Raw genomic sequence first — 22,415 nt, 5'->3', positions numbered from 1 at the left:
GAGAGGAGCGAGAGGGGTGTGAGGAGTGGAGAGAGGAGTGAGAGGAGTGGAGAGGGGAGTGAGAGGAGTGGAGGGAGGAGCGAGAGGGGTGAGAGGAGCGGAGAGAGGAGTGAGAGGAGTGGAGAGGGGAGTGAGAGGAATGGAGAGAGGTGCGAGAGGAGTGTGAGGAGCGGAGAGAGGAGTGAGAGGAGTGGAGAGGGGAGTGAGAGGAGTGGAGGGAGGAGCGAGAGGGGTGAGAGGAGCGGTGAGAGGAGTGAGAGGAGCGAGAGGAGAGGAGAGAGGAGCGAGAGGAGCGGAGAGAGGAGTGAGAGGAGCAAGAGGAGCGAGAGGAGCGGAGAGAGGAGCGAGTGGAGCGGAGAGAAGAGCGAGTGGAGCGAGAGGAGTGTGAGGAGCAGAGGGAGGAGTGAGAGGAGCGAGAGGAATAGAGAGAGGAGTGAGCGGCGCAGAGAGAGGAGTTAGAGGAGTGAGAGGAGCGGAGGGAGGAGTGAGAGGAACAAGAGGAGTGAGAGGAGCGGAGAGAGGAGAGAGAGGAGCGAGAGGAGCAGAGAGAGGAGCGAGAGGAGCAGAGAGAGGAGCAAGAAGAGCAGAGAGAGGAGTGAGTGGAGCGGAGCGAGGAGCGAGAGCAGCGAGAGGAGCGAGAGGAGCAAGAGAAGCAGAGAGAGGAGCGAGGGGAGTGGAGAGAGGAGCGAGAGGAGCGGAGAGAGGAGCGAGAGAAGTGAGAGGAGTGGAGAGAGGAGCGGAGAGAGGAGCAAGAGGAGCAAGAGGAGCGAGGGGAGTGAGAGGATCGAGAGGAGCGGTGAGAGGAGCGAGAGGAGTGGAGAGAGGGGCGGAGAGAGGAGCAAGAGGAGCGAGAGGAGCGGCGAGGGGAGTGAGAGGAGCGAGAGGAGCGAGAGGAGCAAGAGGAGTGGAGAGAGGAGAGAGAGGAGAGGTGAGAGGAGCAAGAGGAGTGGAGAGAGTAGCGAGAGGAGCGAGAGGAGCGGAGAGAGGAATGAGAGAAGCGAGTGGAGCGAGAGGAGCGAGGGGAGTGTGAGGAGTGTGAGGAGCGGTGAGAGGAGCAAGAGGAGCGAGAGGAGTGTGAGGAGCGGAGAGAGGAGTGTGAGGAGCGGAGAGAGGAGTGAGAGGAGTGGAGAGGGGAGTGAGAGGAGTGGAGGGAGGAGCAAGAGGGGTGAGAGGAGCGGTGAGAGGAGTGAGAGGAGCGAGAGGAGCGGAGAGAGGAGCGAGAGGGGTGAGAGGAGCGGTGAGAGGAGTGAGAGGAGCGGAGAGAGGAGCGAGAGGAGCGAGAGGAGCGGAGAGAGGAGTGAGAGGAGCAAGAGGAGCGAGAGGAGCGGAGAGAGGAGCGAATGGAGTGAGAGGAGTGGAGAGAGGAGCGAGAGGAATAGAGAGAGGAGTGAGCGGAGCAGAGAGAGGAGTTAGAGGAGTGAGAGGAGCGGAGGGAGGAGTGAGAGGAGCAAGAGGAGTGAGAGGAGCGGAGAGAGGAGCGAGAGGAAAGGTGAGAGGAGTGAGAGGACTAGAGGAGCGAGAGGAGTGGTGAGAGGAGCGAGAGGAGTGAGAGGAGCGGGGAGAGGAGCAAGAAGAGCGAGTGGAGCAGAGGGACGAGTGAAAGGAGTGAGAGAGGAGTGAGAGGAGTGGAGAGGGGAGTGAGAGGAGTGGAGGGAGGAGCGAGAGGGGTAAGAGGAGCGGTGAGAGGAGTGAGAGGAGCAAGAGGAGTGGAGATAGGAGCGAGAGGGGTGAGAGGAACGGTGAGACGAGTGAGAGGAGCGAGAGGAGCGGAGAGAGGAGCGGAGAGAGGAGCAAGAGTAGCAAGAGGAGAGGAGCGAGTGGAGTGAGAGGAGTGGAGAGAGGAGCGAGTGGAGCGAGAGGAGTGTGAGGAGCGGAGGGAGGAGTGAGAGGAGCGAGAGGAATAGAGAAAGGTGTGAGCGGAGCAGAGAGAGGAGTTAGAGGAGAGGTGAGAGGAGCAAGAGGAGTGGAGAGAGTAGCGAGAGGAGCGAGAGGAACGGAGAGAGGAGCGAGAGGAGCAGAGAGAGGAATGAGAGAAGCGATTGGAGCGAGGGGAGTGTGAGGAGCAAGAGGAGTGGAGACAGGAGTGAGAGGAATGGAGAGAGGAGCGAGAGGAGCAAGAGGAGCGAGAGGAGTGTGAGGAGCGGAGAGAGGAGTGAGAGGAGTGGAGTGAGAGGAGTGGAGAGGGGAGTGAGAGGAGTGGAGGGAGGAGCGAGAGGGGTGAGAGGAGCGGTGAGAGGAGTGAGAGGAGCGAGAGGAGCGGAGAGAGGAGCGAGAGGGGTGAGAGGAGCGGTGAGAGGAGTGAGAGGAGCGAGAGGAGCGGAGAGAGGAGAGAGAGGAGAGGTGAGAGGAGCAAGAGGAGTGGAGAGAGTAGCGAGAGGAGTGAGAGGAGCGAGAGGAGCACAGAGAGGAGTGAGAGACGCGAGTGGAGCGAGAGGAGCGAGGGGAGTGAGAGGAGCAAGAGGAGCAGTGAGAGGAGCGAGAGGAGCGGAGAGAGGAGTGAGAGGAGCAAGAGGAGCGAGAGGAGCGGAGAGAGGAGCGAGTGGAGCGAGAGGAGTGGAGAGAGGAGCGAGTGGAGCGAGAGGAGTGTGAGGAGCAGAGGGAGGAGTGAGAGGAGCGAGAGGAATAGAGCGAGGAGTGAGCGGAGCAGAGAGAGGAGTTAGAGGAGTGAGAGGAGCGGATGGAGGAGTGAGAGGAGCAAGAGGAGTGAGAGGAGCGGAGAGAGGAGCGAGAGGAGTGAGAGGACGAGAGGAGCGAGAGGACTGGTGAGAGGAGTGAGAGGAGCGGGGAGAGGAGCGAGAAGAGCGAGTGGAGCAGAGGGACGAGTGAAAGGAGTGAGAGGAGCGAGAGGAGCGGGGAGAGGAGAGAGACGAGAGGTGAGAGGAGCAAGAGGAGTGGCGAGAGTAGCGAGAGGAGCGAGAGGAGTGGAGAGAGGAGTGAGAGGAGTGAGAGGAGGAGAGAGAGGAGCAAGAAGAGCAGAGAGTGGAGTGAGAGGAGCGGAGAGAGGAATTACAGGAGCGAGAGGAGCGAGAGGAGCAAGAGGAGCGGAGAGAGGAGTGAGAGGGGTGAGAGGAGCGGTGACAGGAGTGAGAGGAGTGGAGAGAGGAGCGAGAGAGGTGAGAGGAGCGAGAGGAGCGGAGAGAGGATTGAGAGGAGTGGAGAGAGGAGCGAGAGGAGTGAGAGGAGCGGAGAGTGGAGTGAGAGGAGTGCAGAGAGGAGTGAGAGGAGTGGAGGGAGGAGTGAGAGGGGTGAGAGGAGCGGTGAGAGGAGCGAGAGGAGCGGAGAGAGGAGCGAGAGGAGCGAGAGGAGCGGAGAGGGGAGTGAGAGGAGCAAGAGGAGCGAGAGGAGCGGAGAGAGGAGTGAGAGGAGCGAGAGGAGTGTGAGGAGCAGAGGGAGGAGTGAGAGGAGCGAGAGGAATAGAGAGAGGCGTGAGCGGAGCAGAGAGAGGAGTTAGAGCAGTGAGAGGAGCGGAGGGAGGAGTGAGAGGAACAAGAGGAGTGAGAGGAGCGGAGAGGGGAGCGAGAGGAGAGGTGAGAAGAGCGAGAGGACTAGAGGAGCGAGAGGAGTGGTGAGAGGAGCGAGAGGAGCGGGGAGGGGAGCGAGAAGAGCGAGTGGAGCGGAGGGACGAGTGAAAGGAGCGAGAGGAGCGGAGTGAGGAGAGGGAGGAGAGGTGAGAGGAGCAAGAGGAGTGGAGAGAGTAACGAGAGGAGTGAGACGAGCAGAGAGAGGAGTGAGTGAAGCGGAGAGAGGAACGAGAGGAGCGAGAGCAGCGAGAGGAGCGAGAGGAGCGAGAGAAGCCGTGAGAGGAGCGAGAGGAGCAAGAGGAGCGAAAGAAGCGAGAGGACCGGAGAGAGGAGGAAATGGAGTGAGAGGAGCGAGGGGAGCGGGAGGAGTGAGAGGAGCGAGAGAAGCCACGAGAGGAGCGAGAGGAGCAAGAGGAGTGAGAGGAGCGGAGAGGCGAGCGAGAGGAGTGAGAGGAGCAGAGAGAGGAGTGAGAGGAATGGAGAGGGGAGTGAGAGGAGTGGAGGGAGGAGCGAGAGGGGTGAGAGGAGCGGAGAGAGGAGCGAGAGGAGCGAGAGAAGCCACGAGAGGAGCGAGAGGAGCAAGAGGAGTGAGAGGAGCGGAGAGGCGAGCGAGAGGAGTGAGAGGAGCAGAGAGAGGAGTGAGAGGAATGGAGAGGGGAGTGAGAGGAGTGGAGGGAGGAGCGAGAGGGGTGAGAGGAGTGGAGGGAGGAGTGAGCGGAGTGGAGAGAGGAGCGAGAGGGGTGAGAGGAGCGGTGAGAGGAGTGAGAGGAGTGGAGAGCGGAGTGAGAGGCATGGAGGGAGGAGCGAGAGGGGTGAAAGGAGTGGTGAGTGGAGTGAGAGGAGTGGAGAGAGGAGCGAGAGGGGTGTGAGGAGTGGAGAGAGGAGTGAGAGGAGTGGAGAGGGGAGTGAGAGGAGTGGAGGGAGGAGTGAGAGGGGTGAGAGGAGCGGAGAGAGGAGTGAGAGGAGTGGAGAGGGGAGTGAGAGGAATGGAGAGAGGTGCGAGAGGAGTGTGAGGAGCGGAGAGAGGAGTGAGAGGAGTGGAGAGGGGAGTGAGAGGAGTGGAGGGAGGAGCGAGAGGGGTGAGAGAAGCGGTGAGAGGAGTGAGAGGAGCGAGAGGAGAGGAGAGAGGAGTGAGAGGAGCGAGAGGAGCAGAGAGAGGAGTGAGAGGAGCAAGAGGAGCGAGAGGAGCGGAGAGAGGAGCGAGTGGAGCGGAGAGAAGAGCGAGTGGAGCGAGAGGAGTGTGAGGAGCAGAGGGAGGAGTGAGAGGAGCGAGAGGAATAGAGAGAGGAGTGAGCGGCGCAGAGAGAGGAGTTAGAGGAGTGAGAGGAGCGGAGGGAGGAGTGAGAGGAACAAGAGGAGTGAGAGGAGCGGAGAGAGGAGAGAGAGGAGCGAGAGGAGCAGAGAGAGGAGCGAGAGGAGTGGAGAGAGGGGCGGAGAGAGGAGCAAGAGGAGCGAGAGGAGCGGCGAGGGGAGTGAGAGGAGCGAGAGGAGCGAGAGGAGCAAGAGGAGTGGAGAGAGGAGAGAGAGGAGAGGTGAGAGGAGCAAGAGGAGTGGAGAGAGTAGCGAGAGGAGCGAGAGGAGCGGAGAGAGGAATGAGAGAAGCGAGTGGAGCGAGAGGAGCGAGGGGAGTGTGAGGAGTGAGAGGAGCGGTGAGAGGAGCAAGAGGAGCGAGAGGAGTGTGAGGAGCGGAGAGAGGAGTGTGAGGAGCGGAGAGAGGAGTGAGAGGAATGGAGAGGGGAGTGAGAGGAGTGGAGGGAGGAGCGAGAGGGGTGAGAGGAGCGGTGAGAGGAGTGAGAGGAGCGAGAGGAGCGGAGAGAGGAGCGAGAGGGGTGAGAGGAGCGGTGAGAGGAGTGAGAGGAGCGGAGAGAGGAGCGAGAGGAGCGAGAGGAGTGGAGAGAGGAGTGAGAGGAGCAAGAGGAGCGAGAGGAGCGGAGAGAGGAGCGAATGGAGTGAGAGGAGTGGAGAGAGGAGCGAGAGGAATAGAGAGAGGAGTGAGCGGAGCAGAGAGAGGGGTTAGAGGAGTGAGAGGAGCGGAGGGAGGAGTGAGAGGAGCAAGAGGAGTGAGAGGAGCGGAGAGAGGAGCGAGAGGAAAGGTGAGAGGAGTGAGAGGACTAGAGGAGCGAGAGGAGTGGTGAGAGGAGCGAGAGGAGTGAGAGGAGCGGGGAGAGGAGCAAGAAGAGCGAGTGGAGCAGAGGGACGAGTGAAAGGAGTGAGAGGAGCGAGAGGAGCAGAGAGAGGAGAGAGAGGAGCAAGAAGAGCAGAGAGAGGAGTGAGAGGAGCGGAGAGAGGAGCGAGAGGAGCACAGAGAGGAGTGAGAGAAGCGAGTGGAGCGAGATGAGCGAGGGGAGTGAGAGGAGTGGAGAGAGGGGTGAGAGGAGCGAGAGGAGCGGAGAGAGGAGTGAGAGAAGCGAGTGGAGCGAGATGAGCGAGGGGAGTGAGAGGAGTGGAGAGAGGAGTGAGAGGAGCAAGAGGAGCAAGAGGAGCGAGAGGAGCAGAGAGAGGAGCGAGAGGAGCGAGAGGAGCGGAGAGAGGAGCGGGAAGAGCAAGAGGAGCGAGAGGAATGGAGAGAGGAGCGAGAGGAGCGAGAGGATCGGAGAGAGGAGCGAGAGAAGAGAGAGGAGCGGAGAGAGGAGCGGAGAGAGGAGCGAGAGGAGCAAGAGGAGCGAGGGGAGTGAGAGGATCGAGAGGAGCGGTGAGAGGAGCGAGAGGAGTGGAGAGAGGGGCGGAGAGAGGAGCAGGAGGAGCGAGAGGAGCGGCGAGAGGAGCGAGAGGAGCGAAAGGAGCAAGAGGAGCGGAGAGAGGAGAGGGAGGAGAGGTGAGAGGAGCAAGAGGAGTGGAGAGAGTAGCGAGAGGAGCGAGAGGAACGGAGAGAGGAGCGAGAGGAGCAGAGAGAGGAATGAGAGAAGCGAGTGGAGCGAGGGGAGTGTGAGGAGCAAGAGGAGCAGAGAGAGGAGTGAGAGGAATGGAGAGAGGAGCGAGAGGAGCAAGAGGTGCGAGAGGAGTGTGAGGAGCAGAGAGAGGAGTGAGAGGAGTGGAGAGAGGAGTGAGAGGAGTGGAGAGGGGAGTGAGAGGAGTGGAGGGAGGAGCGAGAGGGGTAAGAGGAGCGGTGAGAGGAGTGAGAGGAGTGAGAGGAGCGGAGATAGGAGCGAGAGGGGTGAGAGGAGCGGTGAGAGGAGTGAGAGGAGCGAGAGGAGCGGAGAGAGGAGCGGAGAGAGGAGCAAGAGGAGCAAGAGGAGCGGAGAGAGGAGCGAGTGGAGTGAGAGGAGTGGAGAGAGGAGCGAGTGGAGCGAGAGGAGTGTGAGGAGCGGAGGGAGGAGTGAGAGGAGCGAGAGGAATAGAGAAAGGTGTGAGCGGAGCAGAGAGAGGAGTTAGAGGAGAGGTGAGAGGAGCAAGAGGAGTGGAGAGAGTAGCGAGAGGAGCGAGAGGAACGGAGAGAGGAGCGAGAGGAGCAGAGAGAGGAATGAGAGAAGCGATTGGAGCGAGGGGAGTGTGAGGAGCAAGAGGAGCGGAGAGAGGAGTGAGAGGAATGGAGAGAGGAGCGAGAGGAGCAAGAGCAGCGAGAGGAGTGTGAGGAGCGGGAGAGGAGTGAGAGGAGTGGAGAGTGGAGTGAGAGGAGTGGAGAGGGGAGTGAGAGGAGTGGAGGGAGGAGCGAGAGGGGTGAGAGGAGCGGTGAGAGGAGTGAGAGGAGCGAGAGGAGCGGAGAGAGGAGCGAGAGGGGTGAGAGGAGCGGTGAGAGGAGTGAGAGGAGCGAGAGGAGCGGAGAGAGGAGCGGAGAGAGGAGCGAGAGGGGTGAGAGGAGCGGTGAGAGGAGTGAGAGGAGCAAGAGGAGCGGAGAGAGGAGCGAGTGGAGTGAGAGGAGTGGAGAGAGGAGTGAGTGGAGCGAGAGGAGTGTGAGGAGCGGAGGGAGGAGTGAGAGGAGCGAGAGGAATCGGGAAAGGTGTGAGCGGAGCAGAGAGAGGAGTTAGAGGAGTGAGAGGAGCGGAGGGAGGAGTGAGAGGAGCAAGAGGAGTGAGAGGAGTGGAGAGAGGAGTGAGAGGAGAGGTGAGAGGAGTGAGAGGACTAGAGGAGCGAGAGGAGTGGTGAGAGGAGTGAGAGGAGTGAGAGGAGCGGGGAGAGGAGCGAGAAGAGCGAGTGGAGCAGAGGGACGAGTGAAAGGAGTGAGAGGAGCGAGAGGAGCGGAGAGAGGAGAGAGAGGAGAGGTGAGAGGAGCAAGAGGAGTGGCGAGAGTAGCGAGAGGAGCGAGAGGAGTGGAGAGAGGAGTGAGAGGAGCGAGAGGAGGAGAGAGGAGCAAGAAGAGCAGAGAGTGGAGTGAGAGGCGCGGAGAGAGGAATTACAGGAGCGAGAGGAGCGAGAGGAGCAAGAGGAGCGGAGAGAGGAGAGAGAGGAGAGGTGAGAGGAGCAAGAGGAGTGGAGAGAGTAGCGAGAGGAGTGAGAGGAGCGGAGGGAGGAGCGAGAGGAGCACAGAGAAGAGTGAGAGAAGCGAGTGGAGCGAGAGGAGCGAGGGGAGTGAGAGGAGCAAGAGGAGCAGTGAGAGGAGCGAGAGGAGCAGAGAGAGGATTGAGAGGAGTGGAGAGAGGAGCGAGAGGAGCGGAGAGAGGAGCAAGAGGAGCGAGAGGAGTGTGAGGAGCGGAGAGAGGAGTGAGAGGAGCGGAGAGTGGAGTGAGAGGAGTGCAGAGAGGAGTGGAGGGAGGAGCGAGAGGGGTGAGAGGAGCGGTGAGAGGAGCGAGAGGAGCGGAGAGCGGAGCGAGAGTGGTGAGAGGAGCGGTGAGAGGAGCAAGAGGAGTGAGAGGAGTGGAGAGAGGAGCGAGAGGAGCGGAGAGAGGAGTGAGAGGAGCAAGATGAACGGAGGGAGGAGTGAGAGGAGAGGTGAGAGGAGCGAGAGGACTAGAGGAGCGAGAGGAGTGGTGAGAGGAGCGAGAGGAGTGAGAGGAGCGGGGAGAGCAGCGAGACGAGTGAGTGGAGCGGAGGGACGAGTGAAAGGAGCGAGAGGAGCGAGAGGAGCGGAGAGAGGAGAGAGAGGAGAGGTGAGAGGAGCAAGAGGAGTGGAGAGAGTAGCGAGAGGAGTGAGACGAGCAGAGAGAGGAGCGAGAGGAGTGAGAGAGCAGAGAGAGGAGCGAGAAGAGCAGAGAGAGGAGTGAGTGGTGCAGAGAGAGGAACGAGAGGAGCGAGAGCAGCGAGAGGAGCAAGAGGAGCAAGAGAAGCAGAGAGAGGAGCGAGGGGAGCGGAGAGAGGAGCGAGGGGAGCGGAGAGAGGAGCGAGAGGAGCGGAGAGAGGAGCGAGAGGAGCGAGAGAAGCCGTGAGAGGAGCGAGAGGAGCAAGAGGAGCGAAAGAAGTGAGAGGACCGGAGAGAGGAGCAAAAGGAGTGAGAGGAGCGAGGGGAGCGGGAGGAGCGAGAGGAGCGAGAGGAGCAAGAGAAGCAGAGAGAGGAGCGAGGGGAGTGGAGAGAGGAGCGAGAGGAGCGGAGAGAGGAGCGAGAGGAGCGAGAGAAGCCGTGAGAGGAGCGAGAGGAGCAAGAGGAGCGAAAGAAGTGAGAGGGCCGGAGAGAGGAGCAAAAGGAGTGAGAGGAGCGAGAGGAGCGGAGACAGGAGCGAGACAAGCGAGAGGAGCGGAGAGAGGAGCGGGAAGAGCGAGAGGAGCGAGAGGAATGGAGAGAGGAGCGAGAGGAGCAAGAGGAGCGAGGGGAGTGAGAGGATCGAGAGGAGCGGTGAGAGGAGCGAGAGGAGTGGAGAGAGGGGCGGAGAGAGGAGCAAGAGGAGCGAGGGGAGTGAGAGGAGCGAGAGGAGCAAGAGGAGCGGAGAGAGGAGAGAGAGGAGAGGTGAGAGGAGCAAGAGGAGTGGAGAGAGTAGCGAGAGGAGCGAGAGGAGCGGAGAGAGGAATGAGAGAAGCGAGTGGAGCGAGAGGCGCGAGGGGAGTGTGAGGAGCGAGAGGAGCGGTGAGAGGAGCAAGAGGAGCGAGAGGAGTGTGAGGAGCGGAGAGAGGAGTGTGAGGAGCGGAGAGAGGAGTGGGAGGAGCGGAGAGAGGAGTGAGAGGAGCGGAGAGGGGAGTGAGAGGAGTGAAGGAAGGAGCGAGAGGGGTGAGAGGAGCGGTGAGAGGAGTGAGAGGAGTGAGAGGAGCAGAGAGAGGAGCGAGAGGAGTGAGAGGAGCGGTGAGAGGAGCGAGAGGAGCGGAGAGAGGAGCGAATGAGTGAGAGGAGAGGAGAGAGGAGCGAGTGGAGCGAGAGGAGTGTGAGGAGCGGAGGGAGGAGTGAGAGGAGTGAGAGGAATAGAGAGAGGAGTGAGCGGAGCAGAGAGAGGAGTTAGAGGAGTGAGAGGAGCGGAGGGAGGAGTGAGAGGAATAGAGAGAGGAGTGAGCGGAGCAGAGAGAGGAGTTAGAGGAGTGAGAGGAGCGGAGGGAGGAGTGAGAGGAGCAAGAGGAGTGAGAGGAGCGGAGAGAGGAGCGAGAGGAGAGGTGAGAGGAGTGAGAGGACGAGAGGAGCGAGAGGACTGGTGAGAGGAGCGAGAGGAGTGAGAGGAGCGGGGAGAGGAGCGAGAAGAGCGAGTGGAGCAGAGGGACGAGTGAAAGGAGTGAGAGGAGCGAGAGGAGCGGAGAGAGGAGAGAGACGAGAGGTGAGAGGAGCAAGAGGAGTGGCGAGAGTAGCGAGAGGAGTGGAGAGAGGAGTGAGAGGAGTGAGAGGAGGAGAGAGAGGAGCAAGAAGAGCAGAGAGTGGAGTGAGAGGAGCGGAGAGAGGAATTACAGGAGCGAGAGGATCGAGAAGAGCGAGAGCAGCGAGAGGAGCGAGAGGAGAGAGAGGAGCGGGGAGAGGAGCGAGATGATCAAGAAGAGCGAGAGGATCGAGAAGAGCGAGAGCAGCGAGAGGAGTGAGAGGAGAGAGAGGAGCGGAGAGAGGAGCGGGAAGAGTGAAAGGAGCGGGGAGAGGAGCGGGAAGAGTGAAAGGAGCGGAGAGAGGAGTGAGAGGAGCGAGAGAAGCGAGAGGAGTGAGAGGAGTGAGAGGAGCGAGACGAGCGAGGGGAGCGAGGGGAGCAAGAGGAGCGCGGGGAGTGAGAGTTGCGAGTGGAGTTTTGAGAGGAGCGAGAGGAGTGAGAGGAGCAGAGAGAGGAGCGTGAGGAGCGGGAGGAGCGTAGAGTGGAGCAGAGAGAGGAGCGAGAGGAGCAAGAGGAGTGAGAGGAGTGGAGAGTGGAGAGAGAGGAGCGAGAGGAGCGGAGAGAGGAGCGAGAGGAGCGGTGAGAGGAGCGAGAGGATCGAGAAGAGCGAGAGCAGCGAGAGGATCGAGAGGAGCGAGAGGAATTAGAGGAGCGGAGAGAGGAGCGAGAGGAGCAGTGAGAGGATCGAGAGGAGCGAGAGGAATTAGAGGAGCGGAGAGAGGAGCAAGAGGAGCGAGAGGAGCGGTGAGAGGAGTGAGAGGATCGAGAGGAGCAGAGAGATAAGGGAGAGGAGCGAGAGGAGCGAGGGGAGCGGTCAGAGGAGCGAGAGGAGCGAGAGGAGCAAGAGAAGCAGAGAGAGGAGCGAGGGGCGCGGAGAGAGGAGCGAGAGGAGCGGAGAGAGGAGCGAGAGGAGTGAGAGGAGTGGAGAGAGGAGCAAGAGAAGCAAGAGGATCGGAAAGAGGAGCAAGAGGAGTGAGAGGAGTGAGGGGAGCGGGAGGAGCGAGAGGAGTGAGAGGAGTGGAGAGGCGAGTGAGAGGAGCGAGAGGAGCGAGAGGAGCGGTGAGAGGAGCGAGAGGAGCGCTGAGAGGAGTGAGAGGAGCGAGAGGAGCGGAGAGAGGAGTGAGAGGAGCGAGAGGAGCGGGAGAAGCAAGAGGAGCGAGAGGAGCAGAGAGACGAGCGAGACAAGCGAGAGTAGCGAGAGGAGCGAGAGGAGCGAGAGAAGCCGTGAGAGGAGCGGAGAGCAGCAAGAGGAGCGAGAGGAGTGGTGAGAGGAGCGGAGAGGAGCGAGAGGAGCGAGAGGAGTGGGAGGAGCGAGAGCAGGGAGAGAGGAGCAAGAGGAGCGAGAGGAGAGGTGAGAGGAGCGAGAGGAGCGAGAGGAGCGGTGAGAGGAGCAAGAGCAGCGAGAGAAGATAGAGGGGCGAGAGGGGCGAGGGGAGCAGTGAGAGGAGTGAGAGGAGCAGTGAGTGGAGCGAGATGATCGAGAAGAGCGAGAGTATCGAGAAGAGCGAGAGCAGCGAGAGGAGTGAGAGGAGAGAGAGGAGCGGGGAGAGGAGCGGGAAGAGTGAAAGGAGCAGAGAGAGGAGTGAGAGGAGCGAGAGGAGCGAGAGAAGCGAGAGGAGTGAGAGGAGCGAGGGGAGCGAGGGGAGCAAGAGGAGCGCGGGGAGTGCGAGTTGCGAGTGGAGTGGTGAGTGGAGTGAGAGGAGCAGAGAGAGGAGTGAGAGGAGCGAGAGGAGTGTGAGGAGCGGGAGGAGCGTAGAGTGGAGCGGAGAGAGGAGCGAGAGGAGCGAGAGGAGTGAGAGGAGCAAGAGGAGTGAGAGGAGTGGAGAGTGGAGAGAGAGGAGCGAGAGGAGCGGAGAGAGGAGCGAGAGGAGCGGTGAGAGGATCGAGAAGAGCGAGAGCAGTGAGAGGATCGAGAGGAGTGAGAGGAATTAGAGGAGCGGAGAGAGGAGCAAGAGGAGCAAGAGGAGCGAGAGGAGCGGTGAGAGGAGTGAGAGGATCGAGAGGAGCAGAGAGATAAGCGAGAGGAGCGAGAGGAGCGAGGGGAGCGGTCAGAGGAGCGAGAGGAGCGAGAGGAACAAGAGAAGCGGAGAGAGGAGCGAGGGGCGCGGAGAGAGGAGCGAGAGGAGCAGAGAGAGGAGCGAGAGGAGTGAGAGGAGTGGAGAGAGGAGCGAGAGAAGCGAGAGGATCGGAGAGAGGAGCAAGTGGAGTGAGAGGAGTGAGGGGAGCGGGAGGAGCGAGAGGAGTGAGAGGAGTGGAGAGGCGAGCGAGAGGAGCGAGAGGAGCGAGAGGAGCGCTGAGAGGAGTGAGAGGAGCGAGAGGAGCAGAGAGAGGAGTGAGAGGAGCGAGAGGAGCGAGAGAAGCGAGAGGAGTGAGAGGAGCGAGACGAGCGAGGGGAGCAAGAGGAGCGTGGGGAGTGAGAGGTGCGAGTGGAGTGGTGAGAGGAGTGAGAAGAGCGAGAGGAGCGTGAGGAGCGTAGAGAGGAGCAGACAGGAGCGAAAGGAGTGAGAGGAGCGAGAGGAGCGAGAGGAGCGAGGGGAGCATGAGGAGCGTAGAGAGGAGCGGAGAGGAGCGAAAGGAGCAAGAGGAGCGAGAGGAGCAAGAGGAGTGAGAGGAGTGGAGAGTGGAGAGAGAAGAGCGAGAGGAGCGAGAGGAGCGGTGAGAGGAGTGAGAGGATCGAGAAGAGCGAGAGCAGCGAGAGGATCGAGAGGAGCGAGAGGATCGAGAGGAGCGGAGAGTGGAGCCAGAGGAGTGAGAGGAGCGGTGAGAGGATCGAGAGGAGCGGAGAGAGGAGTGAGAGGAGCGAGAGGAGTGTGAGGAGCGGCGAGGGGAGCGAGACGGGCGAGAGGCGCCAGAGGAGCAAGAGGAGTGTGAGGAGCGGAGAGATGAGCGAGAGGAGCGAGTGGAGCGAGAGGAGTGGAGAGACGAGCGAGAGGAGCGAGAGCGAGAGGAGCGAGAGCGAGAGCAGCGAGAGCGAGAGCGAGAGGAGCGAGAGGAGCGAGAGCAGCGAGAGATGTGAGAGAAGCCGTGAGAGGAGCGGAGAGGAGCAAGAGAAGCGAGAGGAGTGGTGAGAGGAGCGGAGAGGAGCGAGAGAAGCGTGAAGTGCAGAGAGGGGAGCGAGAGGAGCGAGAGGAGTGGGAGGAGCGAGAGGAGGGAGAGAGGAGTGAGAGGAGCGAGAGGAGAGGTGAGAGGAGTGAGAGGAGCGAGAGGAGCGGTGAGATGAGCGAGAGCAGCGAGACAAGATAGAGGGGCGAGAGGGGCGAGAGGAGCAGTGAGAGGAGCGAGAGGATCGAGAAGAGCGAGAGGATCGAGAAGAGCGAGAGCAGCGAGAGGTGCGAGAGGAGAGAGAGGAGCGGGGAGAGGAGCGAGAGGGGTGAGAGCAGCGGAGAGAGGAGTGAGAGGAGCAAGAGGAGCGAGAGGAGCGGAGAGAGGAGCGAGAGCAGCGAGAGGAGCGGAGAGAGGAACGGGAAGAGCGAGAGGAGCGAGTGGAATGGAGAGAGGAGCGAGAGGAGCGAGAGGATCGGAGAGAGGAGCGAGAGAACTGAGAGGAGCAGAGAGAGGAGCGGAGAGAGGAGCGAGGGGAGTGAGAGGATCGAGAGGAGCGGTGAGAGGAGCGAGAGGAGTGGAGAGAGGGGCGGAGAGAGGAGCAAGAGGAGCGAGAGGAGCGGCGAGGGGAGCGAGAGGAGCGAGAGGAGCGAGAGGAGCAAGAGGAGCGGAGAGAGGAGAGAGAGGAGAGGTGAGAGGAGCAAGAGGAGCGAGAGGAGCGGCGAGGGGAGCGAGAGGAGCGAGAGGAGCAAGAGGAGCGGAGAGAGGAGAGAGAGGAGAGGTGAGAGGAGCAAGAGGAGTGGGGAGAGTAGCGAGAGGAGCGAGAGGAGCAGAGAGAGGAGCGAGTGGAGCAGAGAGAGGAATGAGAGAAGCGAGAGGAGCGAGGGGAGTGTGAGGAACGAGAGGAGCGGTGAGAGGAGTGAGAGGACTAGAGGAGCGAGAGGAGTGGTGAGAGGAGCGACAGGAGTGAGAGGAGCGGGGAGAGGAGTGAGAGGAATGGAGAGAGGAGCGAGAGGAGCAAGAGGAGCAGAGAGAGGAGCAAGAGGAGCGAGAGGAGTGTGAGGAGCGGAGAGAGAAGTGAGAGGAGCGGAGAGAGGAGTGAGAGGAGTGGAGAGGGGAGTGAGAGGAGTGGAGGGAGGAGCGAGGGGGTGAGAGGAGCGGTGAGAGGAGCGAGAGGAGCGGAGAGAGGAGCGAGAGGGGTGAGAGGAGCGGTGAGAGGAGTGGAGAGAGGAGCGAGAGGAGCGAGAGGAGCAAGAGGAGTGAGAGGAGGGGAGAGAGGAGCGAGTGGAGTGAGAGGAGTGGAGAGAGGAGCGAGTGGAGCGAGAGGAGTGTGAGGAGCGGAGGGAGGAGTGAGAGGAGCGAGAGGAATAGAGAGGAGTGAGCGGAGCAGAGAGAGGAGTTAGAGGAGTGAGAGGAGCGGTGGGAGGAGTGAGAGGAGCAAGAGGAGTGAGAGGAGCGGAGAGAGGAGCGAGAGGAGAGGTGAGAGGAGTGAGAGGACTAGAGGAGTGAGAGGAGTGGTGAGAGGAGTGAGAGGAGCGGGGAGAGGAGCGAGAAGAGCGAGTGGAGCAGAGGGACGAGTGAAAGGAGTGAGAGGAGCGAGAGGAGCGGAGAGAGGAGAGAGAGGAGCGAGAGGAGGAGAGAGAGGAGAAAGAAGAGCAGAGAGTGGAGTGAGAGGAGCGGAGAGAGGAATTACAGGAGCGAGAGGAGCGAGAGGAGCAAGAGGAGCGGAGAGAGGAGAGAGGAGAGAGGGGAGAGGTGAGAGGAGCAAGAGGAGTGGAGAGAGTAGCGAGAGGGGTGAGAGGAGCGGAGAGAGGAGCGAGAGGAGCGGAGAGAGGAGCGAGAGGAGCGAGAGGAGCACAGAGCAGAGTGAGAGAAGCGAGTGGAGCGAGAGGAGCGAGGGGAGTGAGAGGAGCAAGAGGAGCGGTGAGAGGAGCGAGAGGAGCGGAGAGAGGATTGAGAGGAGTGGAGAGAGGAGCGAGAGGAGCAAGAGGAGCGGAGAGAGGAGCAAGAGGAGCGAGAGGAGTGTGAGGAGCGGAGAGAGGAGTGAGAGGAGCAAGAGGAGCGGAGGGAGGAGTGAGAGGAACAAGAAGAGTGAGAGGAGCGGAGAGAGGAGCGAGAGGAGAAGTGAGAGGAGCGAGAGGACTAGAGGAGCAAGAGGAGTGGTGAGAGGAGCGAGAGGAGTGAGAGGAGCGGGGAGAGGAGCGAGAAGAGCGAGTGGAGCGGAGGGACAAGTGAAAGGAGCGAGAGGAGCGAGAGGAGCGGAGAGAGGAGAGAGAGGAGAGGTGAGAGGAGCAAGAGGAGTGGAGAGAGTAGCGAGAGGAGTGAGAGAGCAGAGAGAGGAGCGAGAGGAGCGAGAGGAGCAGAGAGAGGAGCGAGAAGAGCAGAGAGAGGAGTGAGTGGTGCAGAGAGAGAAACGAGAGGAGCGAGAGCAGCGAGAGGAGCGAGAGGAGCAAGAGAAGCAGAAAGAGGAGCGAGAGGAGCAAGAGGAGCGAAAGAAGCGAGAGGACCGGAGAGAGGAGCAAAAGGAGTGAGAGGAGCGAGGGGAGCGGGAGGAGCGAGAGGAGTGAGAGGAGCGGAGAGAGGAGCGAGAGGAGCGGGAGAAGCCATGAGAGGAGCGAGAGGAGCAAGAGCAGTGAGAGGAGTGGAGAGACAAGCGAGAGGAGCAAGAGGAGCGAGAGGAGCGGGAGGAGCAGAGAGAGGAGTGAGAGGAGTGAGAGGAGTGAGAGGAGTGAGAGGAGTGAGAGGAGCGAGACGAGCGAGGGGAGCAAGGGGAGCAAGAGGGGCGCGGGGAGTGAGAGTAGCAGAGAGAGGAGCAAGAGGAGCAGAGAGAGGATTGAGAGGAGCGGAGAGAGGAATGAGAGGAGCGAGAGGAGCGAGAGGAGCAAGAGAAGCGGAGAGAGGAGCGAGGGGAGCGGAGGGAGGAGCGAGAGGAGCAGTGAGAGGAGTCAGAGGAGCGAGAGGAGCGGAGAGAGGAGTGAAAGGAGCGAGAGGAGCGAGAGAAGCGAGAGGAGTGAGAGGAGCGAGACGAGCGAGGGGAGCGAGGGGAGCAAGAGGAGCGCGGGGAGTGAGAGGTGCGAATGGAGTGGTGAGAGGAGCGAGAGGAGTGAGAGGAGCAGAGAGAGAAGCGAGAGGAGCGAGAGGAGCATGAGGAGCATAGAGTGGAGCGGAGAGAGGAGCGAGAGGAGCGAGAGGAGCAAGAGGAGCGAGAGGAGCGGTGAGAGGAGCGAGAGGATCGAGAAGAGCGAGAGCAGCAAGAGGATCGAGAGGAGCAAGAGGAATTAGAGGAGCGGAGAGAGGAGCGAGAGGAGTGAGAGGAGCGGTGAGAGGAGTGAGAGGATCGAGAGGAGTGGAGAGATAAGCGAGGGGAGCTGTCAGAGGTGCGAGAGGAGCGAGAGGAGCAAGAGAAGCAAGAGAAGCGGAGAGAGGAGCGAGGGGAGCAGAGAGAGGAGCGAGAGGAGCGGACAGAGGAGCGAGAGGAGTGAGAGGAGTGGAGAGTGGAGCGAGAGAAGCGAGAGAAGCCGTGAGAGGAGCGAGAGGCGCAAGAGGAGCGAAAGAAGCGAGAGGACCGGAGAGAGGAGCAAGAGGAGTGAGAGGAGCGAGGGGAGCGGGAGGAGCGAGAGGTGTGAGAGGAGTGGAGAGGCGAGCGAGAGGAGCGAGAGGAGTGGTGAGAGGAGTGAGAGGAGGGAGAGGAGCGAGAGGAGCGGTGAGAGGAGTGAGAGGAGCGAGAGGAGCGAGAGAAGCAAGAGGAGTGAGAGGAGCGAGACGAGCGAGGGGAGCGAGGGGAGCAAGAGGAGCGCGGGGAGTGAGAGGTGCGAGTGGAGTGGTGAGCGGAGCGAGAGGAGTGAGAGGAGCAGAGAGAGGAGCAGGAGGAGCGAGAGGAGCGTGAGGAGCATAGAGTGGAGCGGAGAGAGAAGCAAGAGGAGCAAGAGGAGTGAGAGGAGTGGAGAGTGGAGCGACAGGAGCGGTGTGAGGAGTGAGAGGAGCGAGAAGAGCGAGAGCAGCGAGAGGATCGAGAGCAGCGAGAGGATCGAGAGGAGCGAGAGGATCGAGAGGAGCGGAGAGAGGAGCCAGAGGAGCGAGAGGAGCGGTGAGAGGAGTGAGAGGATCAAGAGGAGCGGAGAGAGGAGTGAGAGGAGCGAGAGGAGCAAGGGGAGCGGTGAGAGGAGCGGAGAGAGGAGTGGGAAGAGCGAGAGGAGTGAGAGGAATGGAGAGAGGAGCGAGAGGAGCAAGAGGAGTGAGGGGAGTGAGAGGATCGAGAGGAGTGGTGAGAGGAGCAAGAGGAGCGAGAAGAGTGGAGAGAGGAGCGAGAGGAGTGGAGAGAGGGGCGGAGAGAGGAGCAAGAGGAGCGAGAGGAGCGGCGAGGGGAGCGAGAGGAGCGAGAGGAGCGAGAGGAGCGAGAGGAGTGTGAGGAGCGGCGAGGGGAGCGAGAGGAGCGAGACGGGCGAGAGGAGCGGAGAGACGAGCGAGACGAGCGAGAGTAGCGAGAGCAAGAGGAGCGAGAGGAGCGAGAGAAGCGAGAGGAGCGAGAGGATCAAGAGAAGCCGTGAGAGGAGCAGAAAGGAGCAAGAGGAGTGAGAGGAGTGGTGAGAGGAGCGGAGAGGAGCGAGAGGAGCGAGGGAAGCGTGAAGTGCAGAGAGGGGAGTGAGAGGAGCGAGAGGAGTGGGAGGAGGGAGAGCAGGGAGAGAGGAGCAAGAGGAGCGAGAGGAGAGGTGAGAGGAGCGTTAGGAGCGAGAGGAGCGGTGAGAGGAGCGAGAGCAGCGAGAGAAGATAGAGGGGCGAGGGGGGCGAGAGGAGCAGTGAGAGGAGCGAGAGGAGCAGTGAGTGGAGCGAGATGATCGAGAAAAGCGACAGGATCGAGAAGAGCGAGAGCAGCGAGAGGAGCGAGAGGAGAGAGAGGAGCGGGGAGAGGAGCGAGATGATCAAGAAGAGCGAGAGGATCGAGAAGAGCGAGAGCAGCGAGAGGAGTGAGAGGAGAGAGAGGAGCGGAGAGAGGAGCGGGAAGAGTGAAAGGAGCGGGGAGAGGAGCGGGAAGAGTGAAAGGAGCGGAGAGAGGAGTGAGAGGAGCGAGAGAAGCGAGAGGAGTGAGAGGAGTGAGAGGAGCGAGACGAGCGAGGGGAGCGAGGGGAGCAAGAGGAGCGCGGGGAGTGAGAGTTGCGAGTGGAGTTTTGAGAGGAGCGAGAGGAGTGAGAGGAGCAGAGAGAGGAGCGTGAGGAGCGGGAGGAGCGTAGAGTGGAGCAGAGAGAGGAGCGAGAGGAGCAAGAGGAGTGAGAGGAGTGGAGAGTGGAGAGAGAGGAGCGAGAGGAGCGGAGAGAGGAGCGAGAGGAGCGGTGAGAGGAGCGAGAGGATCGAGAAGAGCGAGAGCAGCGAGAGGATCGAGAGGAGCGAGAGGAATTAGAGGAGCGGAGAGAGGAGCGAGAGGAGCAGTGAGAGGATCGAGAGGAGCGAGAGGAATTAGAGGAGCGGAGAGAGGAGCAAGAGGAGCGAGAGGAGCGGTGAGAGGAGTGAGAGGATCGAGAGGAGCAGAGAGATAAGGGAGAGGAGCGAGAGGAGCGAGGGGAGCGGTCACAGGAGCGAGAGGAGCGAGAGGAGCAAGAGAAGCAGAGAGAGGAGCGAGGGGCGCGGAGAGAGGAGCGAGAGGAGCGGAGAGAGGAGTGAGAGGAGTGAGAGGAGTGGAGAGAGGAGCAAGAGAAGCGAGAGGATCGGAGAGAGGAGCAAGAGGAGTGAGAGGAGTGAGGGGAGCGGGAGGAGCGAGAGGAGTGAGAGGAGTGGAGAGGCGAGTGAGAGGAGCGAGAGGAGCGAGAGGAGCGGTGAGAGGAGCGAGAGGAGCGAGAGGAGCGGGAGAAGCGAGAGGAGCGAGAGGAGCAGAGAGACGAGCGAGACAAGCGAGAGTAGAGAGAGCGAGAGGAGCGAGAGAAGCGAGAGGAGCGAGAGGAGCGAGAGAAGCCGTGAGAGGAGCGGAGAGCAGCAAGAGGAGCGAGAGGAGTGGTGAGAGGAGCGGAGAGGAGCGAGAGGAGCGAGAGGAGTGGGAGGAGCGAGAGCAGGGAGAGAGGAGCAAGAGGAGCGAGAGGAGAGGTGAGAGGAGCGAGAGGAGCGAGAGGAGCGGTGAGAGGAGCGAGAGCAGCGAGAGAAGATAGAGGGGCGAGAGGGGCGAGGGGAGCAGTGAGAGGAGTGAGAGGAGCAGTGAGTGGAGCGAGATGATCGAGAAGAGCGAGAGGATCGAGAAGAGCGAGAGCAGCGAGAGGAGTGAGAGGAGAGAGAGGAGCGGGGAGAGGAGCGGGAAGAGTGAAAGGAGCAGAGAGAGGAGTGAGAGGAGCGAGAGGAGCGAGAGAAGCGAGAGGAGTGAGAGGAGCGAGGGGAGCGAGGGGAGCAAGAGGAGCGCGGGGAGTGAGAGTTGCGAGTGGAGTGGTGAGAGGAGTGAGAGGAGCAGAGAGAGGAGCGAGAGGAGCGAGAGGAGTGTGAGGAGCGGGAGGAGCGTAGAGTGGAGCGGAGAGAGGAGCGAGAGGAGCAAGAGGAGTGAGAGGAATGGAGAGTGGAGAGAGAGGAGCGAGAGGAGTGGAGAGAGGAGCGAGAGGAGCGGTGAGAGGAGCGAGAGGATCGAGAAGAGCGAGAGCAGTGAGAGGATCGAGAGGAGCGAGAGGAATTAGAGGAGCGGAGAGAGGAGCAAGAGGAGCGAGAGGAGCGGTGAGAGGAGTGAGAGGATCGAGAGGAGCAGAGAGATAAGCGAGAGGAGCGAGAGGAGCGAGGGGAGCGGTCAGAGGAGTGAGAGGAGCGAGAGCAGCGAGAGGAGCAAGAGAAGCGGAGAGAGGAGCGAGGGGCGCGGAGAGAGGAGCGAGTGGAGCAGAGAGAGGAGCGAGAGGAGTGAGAGGAGTGGAGAGAGGAGCGAGAGAAGCGAGAGGATCGGAGAGAGGAGCAAGTGGAGTGAGAGGAGTGAGGGGAGCGGGAGGAGTGAGAGGAGTGGAGAGGCGAGCGAGAGGAGCGAGAGGAGCGGTGAGAGGAGCGAGAGGAGCGCTGAGAGGAGTGAGAGGAGCGAGAGGAGCAGAGAGAGGAGTGAGAGGAGCGAGAGGAGCGAGAGAAGCGAGAGGAGTGAGAGGAGCGAGACGAGCGAGGGGAGCAAGGGGAGCAAGAGGAGCGTGGGGAGTGAGAGGTGCGAGTGGAGTGGTGAGAGGAGTGAGAGGAGCAGAGAGAGGAGCGAGAGGAGCGTGAGGAGCGTAGAGAGGAGCAGACAGGAGCGAAAGGAGTGAGAGGAGCGAGAGGAGCGAGAGGAGCGAGGGGAGCGTGAGGAGCGTAGAGAGGAGCGGAGAGGAGCGAAAGGAGCGAGAGGAGCGAGAGGAGCAAGAGGAGTGAGAGGAGTGGAGAGTGGAGAGAGAAGAGCGAGAGGAGCGAGAGGAGCGGTGAGAGGAGTGAGAGGATCGAGAAGAGCGAGAGCAGCGAGAGGATCGAGAGGAGCGAGAGGATCGAGAGGAGCGGAGAGTGGAGCCAGAGGAGTGAGAGGAGCGGTGAGAGGATCGAGGGGTGCGGAGAGAGGAGTGAGAGGAGTGTGAGGAGCGGCGAGGGGAGCGAGAGGAGCGAGAGGAGCGAGACAGGCGAGAGGCGCCAGAGGAGCAAGAGGAGTGTGAGGAGCGGAGAGATGAGCGAGAGGAGCGAGAGGAGCGAGAGGAGTGGAGTGACGAGCGAGACGAGCGAGAGGAGCGAGAGCGAGAGGAGCGAGAGCGAGAGGAGCGAGAGCGAGAGCAGCGAGAGCGAGAGGAGCGAGAGGAGCGAGAGCAGCGAGAGATGCGAGAGAAGCCATGAGAGGAGCGGAGAGGAGCAAGAGAAGCGAGAGGAGTGGTGAGAGGAGCGGAGAGGAGCGAGAGGAGCGAGAGAAGCGTGAAGTGCAGAGAGGGGAGCGAGAGGAGCGAGAGGAGTGGGAGGAGCGAGAGGAGGGAGAGAGGAGCGAGAGGAGCGAGAGGATAGGTGAGAGGAGTGAGAGGAGCGAGAGGAGCGGTGAGATGAGCGAGAGCAGCGAGAGAAGATAGAGGGGCGAGAGGGGCGAGAGGAGCAGTGAGAGGAGCGAGAGGATCGAGAAGAGCGAGAGGATCGAGAAGAGCGAGAGCAGCGAGAGGTGCGAGAGGAGAGAGAGGAGCGGGGAGAGGAGCGAGAGGGGTGAGAGCAGCGGAGAGAGGAGTGAGAGGAGCAAGAGGAGCGAGAGGAGCGGAGAGAGGAGCGAGAGCAGCGAGAGGAGCGGAGAGAGGAGCGGGAAGAGCGAGAGGAGCGAGAGGAATGGAGAGAGGAGCGAGAGAAGCGAGAGGATCGGAGAGAGGAGCGAGAGAAGTGAGAGGAGCAGAGAGAGGAGCGGAGCGAGGGGAGTGAGAGGATCGAGAGGAGCGGTGAGAGGAGCGAGAGGAGTGGAGAGAGGGGCGGAGTGAGGAGCGAGAGGAGCGGTGAGGGGAGCGAGAGGAGCAAGAGGAGCGGTGAGAGGAGCAAGAGGAGCGAGAGGAGCGGCGAGGGGAGCGAGAGGAGCGAGAGGAGCGAGAGGAGCGGAGAGAGGAGAGAGAGGAGAGGTGAGAGGAGCAAGAGGAGTGGGGAGAGTAGCGAGAGGAGCGAGAGGAGCGGAGAGAGGAGCGAGTGGAGCAGAGAGAGGAATGAGAGAAGCGAGTGGAGCGAGAGGAGCGAGGGGAGTGTGAGGAACGAGAGGAGCGGTGAGAGGAGTGAGAGGACTAGAGGAGCGAGAGGAGTGGTGAGAGGAGCGACAGGAGTGAGAGGAGCGGGGAGAGGAGTGAGAGGAATGGAGAGAGGAGCGAGAGGAGCAAGAGGAGCAGAGAGAGGAGCAAGAGGAGCGAGAGGAGTGTGAGGAGCGGAGAGAGAAGTGAGAGGAGCGGAGAGAGGAGTGAGAGGAGTGGAGAGGGGAGTGAGAGGAGTGGAGGGAGGAGCGAGGGGGTGAGAGGAGCGGTGAGAGGAGCGAGAGGAGCGGAGAGAGGAGCGAGAGGGGTGAGAGGAGCGGTGAGAGGAGTGGAGAGAGGAGCGAGAGGAGCGGAGAGAGGAGCGAGAGGAGCAAGAGGAGTGAGAGGAGGGGAGAGAGGAGCGAGTGGAGTGAGAGGAGTGGAGAGAGGAGCGAGTGGAGCGAGAGGAGTGTGAGGAGCGGAGGGAGGAGTGAGAGGAGCGAGAGGAATAGAGAGGAGTGAGCGGAGCAGAGAGAGGAGTTAGAGGAGTGAGAGGAGCGGTGGGAGGAGTG

The sequence above is a fragment of the Somniosus microcephalus genome, chromosome 8 (assembly GCF_052327205.1).
Source record: "Somniosus microcephalus isolate GS21.2 chromosome 8, FLI_Smic_1.0, whole genome shotgun sequence".
Taxonomy (NCBI): Eukaryota; Metazoa; Chordata; class Chondrichthyes; order Squaliformes; family Somniosidae; genus Somniosus; species Somniosus microcephalus.
The sequence above is the reverse complement of the archived record's forward strand: the minus strand, read 5'-3'. Positions refer to the sequence as shown.